This window comes from Orycteropus afer, unplaced genomic scaffold (genome assembly GCF_000298275.1).
Source record: "Orycteropus afer afer isolate SDZICR_OR568_19922 unplaced genomic scaffold, OryAfe1.0 scaffold00103, whole genome shotgun sequence".
NCBI lineage: Eukaryota > Metazoa > Chordata > Mammalia > Tubulidentata > Orycteropodidae > Orycteropus > Orycteropus afer.
The window spans coordinates 2509681-2519234 of NW_006921690.1; the positions used below are offsets into that span (position 1 = coordinate 2509681).

The 9554-nt window shown below is 40.6% G+C and overlaps 1 protein-coding gene across 1 annotated transcript in view; it reads left to right on the forward strand.

The window, feature by feature from the left end:
• PAMR1 (peptidase domain containing associated with muscle regeneration 1) overlaps positions 1-9554 on the forward strand; it is a 105740-nt gene that overhangs the window by 62785 nt on the left and 33401 nt on the right. The window lies entirely within an intron of this gene.

Genomic DNA, 9554 nt, shown 5'->3' on the forward strand with positions numbered 1-9554 from the left:
TTTTTAAAGTAAAATTACAGAGAGATAAAACATCACCAAATAAGCCAAATGCCTTTAAGTAGATGGGTGAAAGCAGGGGAAGAAAAAAAGAAAAGAAATTGGTCCAAAAATTGTGATGGAAATATTTATGGGTAGCTTGTGAGCCAAAAATTCAGACTTCATTGTTATTTTATTCAGGAAAAATAAATCCCATAATGTAAAAGGAATGTAAAGTAAGTCATTATGAACTTATTTATAACCTGATTCACAAACTGTCTCAAATCACTTTAAAACACTGGCACAGATGGACAAGAGAATTCTCCTTTGTCAGTTTTCAAAATGTTCCAAAACCACAATTCCCTTAGTACAAAATAGTTGTAGCTGGGTGAAGATACGAGCAGTGGGTATTTGATATGCTATCTGCAGGCATAATTATGGGGACAACACATATTTTATTGTTTGGCTATAAGATTCAGATTTACTTTTCCTTCAGAAAATTTGGCATGAATTCTAAATAACTCAGTGGCAGGAAGTATCACAAAAATTGGCTGTGGCAATATAACTATTAATTGCTGAACAAGCCTTAACTATTTTTCTAGAATAGTCTGCTAAAAAAACAAAAAGAAAAGAGGTTTATTTTATTGTTTTCTTCTTGAGTATTTATCAATGAACCAACTGGGAAAATATTTCTGGAGGGAATTCTTCAAAAGCATGAAGAAACCCAAGCATTCTGGGGTTCTCCAAACATGGAAATGCCCAAATAGGACAAGATACTGGTTTAAAAATAGTTTTAAAAGCATAAAAGGCAATGTTAATGAGAATTTCATCATTTATTTATGTGGTACCAAATCTGATGAGGGACAACAACGTCATAGATGGTGCTTTAATGGTCTACCCTCATAAAGTCTTTCTGGAAATAGACCAGTCCTAGTTGCCAGCAAGTCAACTCTGACTCATGGCAAGCCCATGTGTGTCAGAGTAGAACTGTGCGCCGTTGGGTTTTTAATGGCTGATTTTTCAGAAGTAGATCACCAGGATTTTCTTCCAAGGTGCTTCTGAGTGGACTTGAACCTCCGACCTTTTGATCAGCAGCTGAGTGCTTTAACTGTTTGTACCACTTAGGGACTCCATGGAATGGTAGGTTGCTCCTTTTTACAGATGCAGGATTTGAAGCAGAAGAGTGCAAGAGACTGGAACCATAAGATTCAAAACCAGAGGCTAGAATTCCATATTTCCCACATACTTTATAATCTCTCAGATACAGTTCTTGCCATGTGGTTTGGTGAGATCCCACACAGTTGATCCATGAACTCTGCTTAGCATTCTATCTCACTAACAAATCATCTCAAAGGATTTCCCTTCCCAGGTAAGACCTGTTTGTCTGTCTTTTCTGGAGAGTCCTGACTGACTATCTTTTGATACCAGCTATTCTTTTGCTTTGTGTATGTCTGTGTTTAAAAGTGGAAGTGGAATAGAAATAGATTTTTTTACTTTATAGAATAAATACATACTTATAAAAATAAACAATACAGGGATATATAAAATAAAGTGAACACTGTTTTCCCTGGCCAGTCCTGTTTCCCAGTGGAACCACTGTTTTCAACTTGGTATGTGTCCTTCCAGACTTGTTTTTTTTCCTATGATGGACAAACCTAAGTTATCTATGTGTCTTTATTTTAAACCAGTGGTTCTCAATAGAGGTGATTTTGGCCTGTATGGGACATTTAACAATGTCTGGAGACATTTGGTTGGCATTACTGGGGCAGGGGTGGGGGCTTGTTGCTGACATCTAGTGGATATAGTCTACAGATGCTGTTAAGCATCCTACAGTGCACTGAATAGCCCTCTACATAATAAAGAATCATGAGGTCCAAAGTCTCAGTAGTAGGGAGGTTGAGAAACCCTGTTGTAAACAAAAGTGGATTAAAAGTAGCCCCATGTTATGGTCATTCAAAAGCTTAGAAGAAAGTGGGGGGATCTCTCTGTATAAGGGATTAGGGCAAAAGCACTAGTTTCTAAAATTAGATGATTTTAGCAAATCTTTCTCAGGGTTCTAGTATAGGAAAATGCTTCTGTGATGTCTTAGTTTCCTCTTCAAATTGACCTTTCCAAATCGTTGCTGGACACTAAGTACATATCAATTTCAATACCAATATCATAGATGTTTTTCCATGTCAATCCATGTAGGTCTACCTCATTTGAAAAAGTGATTGCCAAATATTCAACTGTGTGGATGGATGTACAACCATGTATTCATTCAGTCCCTAAGATGGAATTTATATTGTTTTTCATTTTTTACTATTACAGAGAGCATCATAGTTATATATATTCCTTTGTCCACATGTAGAAATTTTTGGAGGAGGACCCTTGTGGCACAGTGGTTAAGCACTTGGCTGCTGACTGAAAGGTCATAGGTTTAAACCCACTCAGCTGCTCTGCAGGAGAAAAGGCCTGGCAGTCTGCTTCCATAAAGATTACAGCCTTGGAAACCCTGTGGGAGCAGTTCTACTGTGCCCAACAGGGTCACTATGAGTCAGAATTGGTGCAACAGTAACTAGTAGAGATTTTTGAAAGATAGATTCCTAGGTGTTGAACAGTTAGTCCAGAGGGTACACATATGTAAATGTTTGAGGGCCATTACCAATATAGTTTTCAAAAAACTTTACCAATTTATAAACACTAACCCTCAAAATGTGAATAAGGACCTGCCTTTCTGAAACCACCATCTATTCTTGTCAACCTTGAAGTGGGTTTATTTTCAAAGGAGTTCACTGGTCTAAGGAGAGATTTCTCATCCAGATTTTATGGGGTAGTCAGTAAAGCATGTGAAATAATTCAACGCAGGTTTGGCCTCATTCCAGTTATCCAAGGGTGTGAGAGCCCCAGATAGCAAAGTCTTCAAGGGCCAACTCCCAAGCCTCTCCTTCCCTGTGTTGTTTCCCAAAGAAGAAAAACTTTCCCCTGCTCTCTGGTAAACCTTCTCTGGGAAGGAAACAAGGGAAGTGAGCCCCCTCCTTAGCTTTGGGGCCAAGCTAACCTGCTGCCAGCACCCTCATCGACCCCAGCCTCTCTGGCCCACCATGTAAGAAAATGTGGTCCTTTTTTCCCTCTGAAGTTTCCTGTTTCTTTGTATGGAACACAACGACAAAATAAGTTCTCGAGAAAATGGTCAGACTCTTGTTTTGAACAAGTGGTGAGCAAGGGGATTCATTGCCCTGCTCCAATTTCCATGTTGCCTTTGTTCCTCTGGCCCAGTTGATGATGCCGGGACTCCCCCCTTGCATCCTAATGAAGGACGATGAAACAGGCTACATCTTGGGGCACAATGCTCACACTGCGGGCTCTGACGCGCCTTTGAACAACACAAAACGGCTTCCACCAATTAAAGAAAAATGGTGAATCTGGATTCATTTGGGTTTTGGAGCATCTGAAGGTTTCCCACTGGCCTGTCCCAAGAGCTGGGAAGAAAAGAACCCAGGATGAGAGGCCCACTTCATACTTTGGCTTCAAAGGGGGAACCCACATTTCTCATCAGAATGAAGTGATTAAGAACATAGGGGTTTTCACGAAAACATTGATGCTGCGGCAGTGGAAATGTGCACAGACACCCACTGGGTAGAAATCTTCTGTCCCATCACAGACAGACAAAAGGTATGTGCAAGCTCAGTGGGATTAATGAAAACTGTCCTAAGAGCTCTCAGGTGAGACTTTTTAAAATTGGAGTTATTTACAGGTTGTCTCCCCCCCACACACAGTTTTAAAGGCCCATCTTATCTTAGTACATGGAAGACAAGTGTAACTTTGCTCACAGTGTGATGGTATATGTGGATTAAAGGGTTTGGACTGTGATTAGAAAGACCTTGTTTAACTCTCAGTTTGCAGATGCCCTTGAACAAATCATTTAACTCCTATGGGCCTCCGTTTCTCCATTTCTAACTACCAAATACTGCTTAGCATGAGATTGAATGCAATGACCCCCTACAATGCACTGAGTTGAGCAATTGGAGCCATTATTCATATTACTATTTTTGGCCCCGTTTTATGGCCATTCAAACATTTGGCAGAGAGCAGAAAAGTCTCTGGATAAGAGGTTACGGCAACAACACTGGTTGCTACAAATTCACTGATGATACAACACCATTCTCAGAGTCCCAGTGTTTAAGAAAATTCTTTGGGACTTCTTAAGTTTTCTCTGCAAAGTGACCTTCTCAAACTACTGCTGGACACTAAGTGTTGCTATCACTGAACCTGCATACAGGCAGGAAAGAAACAGTTTTAATGGACAAGTAATGATGCCAATGTCATTGTCTTAAATGAATACTGGTCCCAAGAGAAGACACACACATTGGGCAGCATAAATGGGAATCCTTTGTAGCAAAGGCAGCCCAGAAATGGGGCTGCCAGAAATGATAAGTAGAGTAATATGGGGAAGAAACTAGATTTGAAGACTCTGATGTAGGTTACTCAAAGCATCATGTTAGCTGGTGAGGCTCCCTTTTATTCATGGGGCTGTATGTCAGTCCCGTGATGATCATTTAGAAGACTGGGGTTCCAGAGAAATATATATTTATTATATATAAGGATGGGGAGGCGAGGAGAATGGAATGATCTAGCTTGACCTCTAATGAGGTCAAGAGTGATAATTCCATGGAAAATAATCCCAGAGAATCCATAATTATTACTGACAGAGCCTTCAGAGATTGGGGGAGCCCAGGAAGATTGTTACTGAGCAGTTTCATTAACTAGTGAGCTGCTAACACCCTATACATCACCCGAGTTTCCCATCTACTTTCCCTCCCTAACATGAAGCTCAACCTCTGACATCCTTCTTGGTATATTCAGAGGAATGCCATTCAATTCAAGTTTAGATCCAAAAAGCAAAAGCTGTCGCTGAACACAGTAGAAATTACCCTTCTATAGTTGTCAAGAGGTTGTTTTGGTGTTGTAGTTGTTTTAAATTCAAAGAAAAAGTTTCCTTTTCATTTGGACATTCCTTGATGAGTGAGGCCAAGTCTACACAGACCAAATGACATCTCATCATTAACTCTTCTGGGTTCCATGGGTTAAGCATTGCCATACTTCATTAAGGGTAAGATGCTAAAGGATTGTCATATAAGGGGTACATTTTGCTAATAAGCAATTACTTCAGTATAAAGAGCATTTTAGACAGATATCAGGAGGACAGGTGAGGCTATATAAAAATCCTCTAGCCTGATTGTCTCCAGGAGCTTGGAATGGAGTGCCCATCAATGTGGAAAGGACCAGACTGGCCTTTGTTTTGCAGTTGCTTTGCTTTTCCTCATCTGCTCCTTGTCAAGGCCCTCATGGCTTTTGCTTTGGCATATGGGGTCACTGAGGCAGGGCTTAACACAGGAGGCAGATTTATTTTGGTTCTGGGTTAAGAAGCAATCCATTAGGGCTGGGATGGGCCATCTTCCCACTGAGGAGAAGAGAAGGAGGATGCAAAGAGGTCAGTGAGAGTGCAGCAGAATTAACTTCTGAAGGAACTAAGCACCCCTGCCACCGGGGACCCCGAGATTGGCCCCAGCCCCTTGACAAAGGCCAAAGAGCCCTTATTTCAGCCTTAAAGACTTCTGCCATGGTGGAGCATTCTCTACTTGTCCCTTACTCTGCTTCAGAAGATGAAAGCTTCCTCTTAGTAAAACACAAGGAATGCTTGTTGGCATCTATGTATTTAAAACAAGAACAAGAACATGAAGAACAACAACAAAAACAAGTTATTATTCTCTAAATTCTTAATTTAGAGACCTGCTGGGGAACTCCGGAGCAGCAGGATATCCAGGTAAAAGGGGCGGGAGCCAAGGCTAGGCCCCAAGCCCCCTAGAGCCAGGAAAGGGAGGGAGCAGGAGAGGCTGGGGAATTGCAGAGTGACAGGATATCCAGGTAAAAAGGGGTAGGAGCCAAGGCTAGGCCCCAAGCCCCCTAAAGCCAGGAAAGGGAGGGAGTGGCCAAGGACCACAAAGTGGCAGGTTCCAGGTAGGACTTAGGTAGGGGGAAGGCACAGAGGTTTACAACTGCTAAGGGAGACAAACTTGTCTGTCAGTTTGTCATCCTGTGGAGCTTGTACGTTGCTGTGAGGCTTGAGGCTTTGCCACTGGTGTTTCAGAAGCCAGCAGAGTTGCACATGGTGCACAGGTTTCAAGGCAGCTTACAGACTAAGACAGACTAAGAAGAAGGAGGAAGCCATCCACTTCTCAAAAATTGGCCAGGGAAAACCTTATGAATAGCAGAGAAACACTGTCTGATGCATTCCTGGACAACTTTATGAATAGCTTGGAAACATTGTCCGACACAGTGCAGGAAGATGAGCCCGTTGGGTTGGAAGGCACTCAAAACAGGACTGGGAAAGAGCTGCTTCATCAGAGTAGAACCAACCTTAATGATATGGATAAGTCTTTCAGAACCTCCATGTGCTGACATGGCACAACTCAAATTAAGGAGAAACAGCTGCAAACATCCATTAGTAATCAGAACATGAAATGTACAAAGGATGAATCTAGGAAAATTGGAAATTGTAAAAAATGAAATGAAATGCATAAAGATTGATATCCTAGGCATTAGTGAGCTGAAATGGATGGGTTTTGGCTATTTAAAATCAGACAATCATATGATCTACTATGCCGGAATGACAAATTGAAGAGGAATGATGGGGCATTCATCATAACAAAGGATGTTTCAAGATCTGTCTTGAAGTACAATGCTGTTAGTGATAGGATAATATCTATACGCCTACAAGGAAGACCCGTTAATACTACGATTATTCAAATTTACGCACCAACCACCAAAGCCAAAGATGAGGAAATTGAAGATTTTTATCAACATTTGCAGTCTGAAATTGACCAAACATGCAATCAAGATGTGTTGCTTATCACTGGTGATTGGAATGCAAAAGTTGGAAACAAAGAAGAATCACGAGTAGTTGGAAAATATGGCCTTGGTGACAGAAATAGCTCTGGAGATCACATGGTAGAATTTTGCAAGACCAACGACTTATTCATTGCAAATACCTTTTTACAACAACACAAACAGTGGTTATACACGTGGACTTAGCCAGATGGAGTACACAGAAATCGGATTGACTACATCTGTGGCAGGAGATGGAAAAGCTCAATACCTTCAGCCAAAACCAGGCCAGGAGCTGACTGTGGAATAGACCGTCAACTACTCATGTGCAAGTTCAACTTGAAATTGAAGACAATTAAAACAAGTCCACAAGAGCCAAAATATGATCTTGAATATGTCCCTCCTGAATTTAGAGACCATCTAAAGAATAGATTTGATGCATTGAACACCAGTGACAGAAAACCAGAAGAATTGTGAGATGACATCAAAAGCATCATCCATGAAGAAAGCAAAAGGTCATTAAAAATATGAGAAAGAAAGAAAAGACAAAAACGGTTGTCAGAAGAGACTTTGAAACTTGCCCTTGAGTGAAGAGTAGCTAAAGCAAATGGAAGAAATGACAAGATAAAAGACCTGAACAGAAGATTTCAAAGAGCAGCTGAAGGAGATAAAGCCAATTACTATAATGAAATGTGCAAAGACCTGGAGTTAGAAAACCAAAGGGGAAGAACACACTTGGTATTTCTCAAGCTGAAAGAAGTGAAAAAACTTAAGCCTCGAGTTGCAATATTGAAAGATTCTATGGGAAAAATAATGAATGATGCAGGAAGCATCAAAAGAAGATGGAAGAACATGCTATACAAAACATTGTTCCACCTCCTACTTTGGTGAGTAGCGACTGGGATCTTAAAAGCTTGCAAGCATCCATCTAGATGCAACAATGGGTCTCTCCTCATTCAGAGCAAAGAAGAATGAAGAAAACCAAATATTCATGGAAACAATTAGTCCTCATGATTCATACACCATGCGATCCTCAGCCTATATGACTATGAGACCAGAAGAACTAGATGGTACTCAGCTACAAATGTCAACCACTCAGAGGGGGATCTATGAAGGAGATCCTGGATAGATAGGGAAAACAATGTGGAACAAAACTGAAAATCATTTGGAAAAAAAAGGGGGGGGGACCAGGTTTGATAGAGCCTGGTGGAACAACTGAGACTATGGTCCCTAGCTGCCCTTCAGGTCTGGAATTGAACCCACACCTGTGGCTTCCAGCCAAACAAAAGACAGGCCTCTGAAGTGAACATGAACCTGAGGTAGATACACTCCTTGGAGAGAACAATCATGGGAGAAAGAAGGCTGTTTATGTACAGGGAGACAGTTCAGGGGGCAGGGGTGTATGGAGGAATGGAAACAGGGAAGAGGTAACTATTGGGAGGACGTGGGAGGGGAGCTGTTGCATTGGAGTAAATTGTAGTCAATATCATGTGACAACGTGTGTGTGAACTCCTGTATGGAAAGTGAATTTGCTCTGTAAACTTTCATCGAAATCACAAATTAAAAAAAAAAAAAAAAGGAAGAAGAAGAAGATGAAAGGAATACACAGAGTCACTGCACCAAAAAGAACTGTTGATCTTCATCCATTTCAGGAGGTGGCATATGTTCAAGAACCAATGGTATTAAAGGAAGAAGTTGAAGCTTCACTGAAAGAATTGGTGAAGAGCAAGGCTCCAGGAATTGACAAAATACCCATTAAGAAGTTTCAACAAATGGATGCCTTACTGGAGGCTCTCACTCAGTTATGCCAAGAGACTTGGAAACAGCTACCTGGCCAACTAATGGAAGAGATCCATATTTGCACCCTTCCCAAAGAAAGGTGATCCTACAGAATGTGGAAATTATCAAACAATATCATAATATATTCATATTAATATATTAATAATATATTAATGTTTTTAATGATCATTAAAATCTTACTGAAGATAATTCAAAAATGGTTGCAGCAGTATATTGACAGAGAACTTCCAGAGGTGCAAGCTGGATTCGGAATAGGATGTGGAACGAGGAACATCATTGCCGATGTCAGATGGATCTTGGCTCAAATGAAAGAATACCAGAAAGATGTTCACTTGCGTTTTATTGACTATGCAAAAGTATTTGATTGTGTGGATCATAACAAATTGTGGATAACATTGAGAAGAATGGGAATTCCAGAACACTTAATTTTACTCATGAGGAACATGTACATAGACCGGGAGGCTGTTGTTCGAACAGAAAAAGGGAACACTACGTGGTTTAAAATTAAGAAGGGAGTGCATCAAGGTTGTGTCCTTTCACCATACATATTCAATCTGTATGCTGAGCAAACAATCTGACAAGCTGGATTAGATGAAGAAAAATGTGGCATTAGGATTGGAGGAAGAATCATTAACAACCTGCGATATACTGACAACACAACTTTGCTTGCTGAAAGTGAGGATGACTTGAAGTACTTACTGGTGAAGATTGAAGAATACAGTCGGCAGTATGGAATACATCTCAATATTAAGAAAACAAAAATCCTCACAACTGGTCCTATAAGCAACGTTACGATAAATGGAGAAAAGATTGAAATTGTCAAAGACTTCACATTGCTTGGTTCTAGAATCAACGCAAATGGAAGCAGCAGTCAGGAGATCAGATGATGTACAGCACTGGGCAAATCAGCT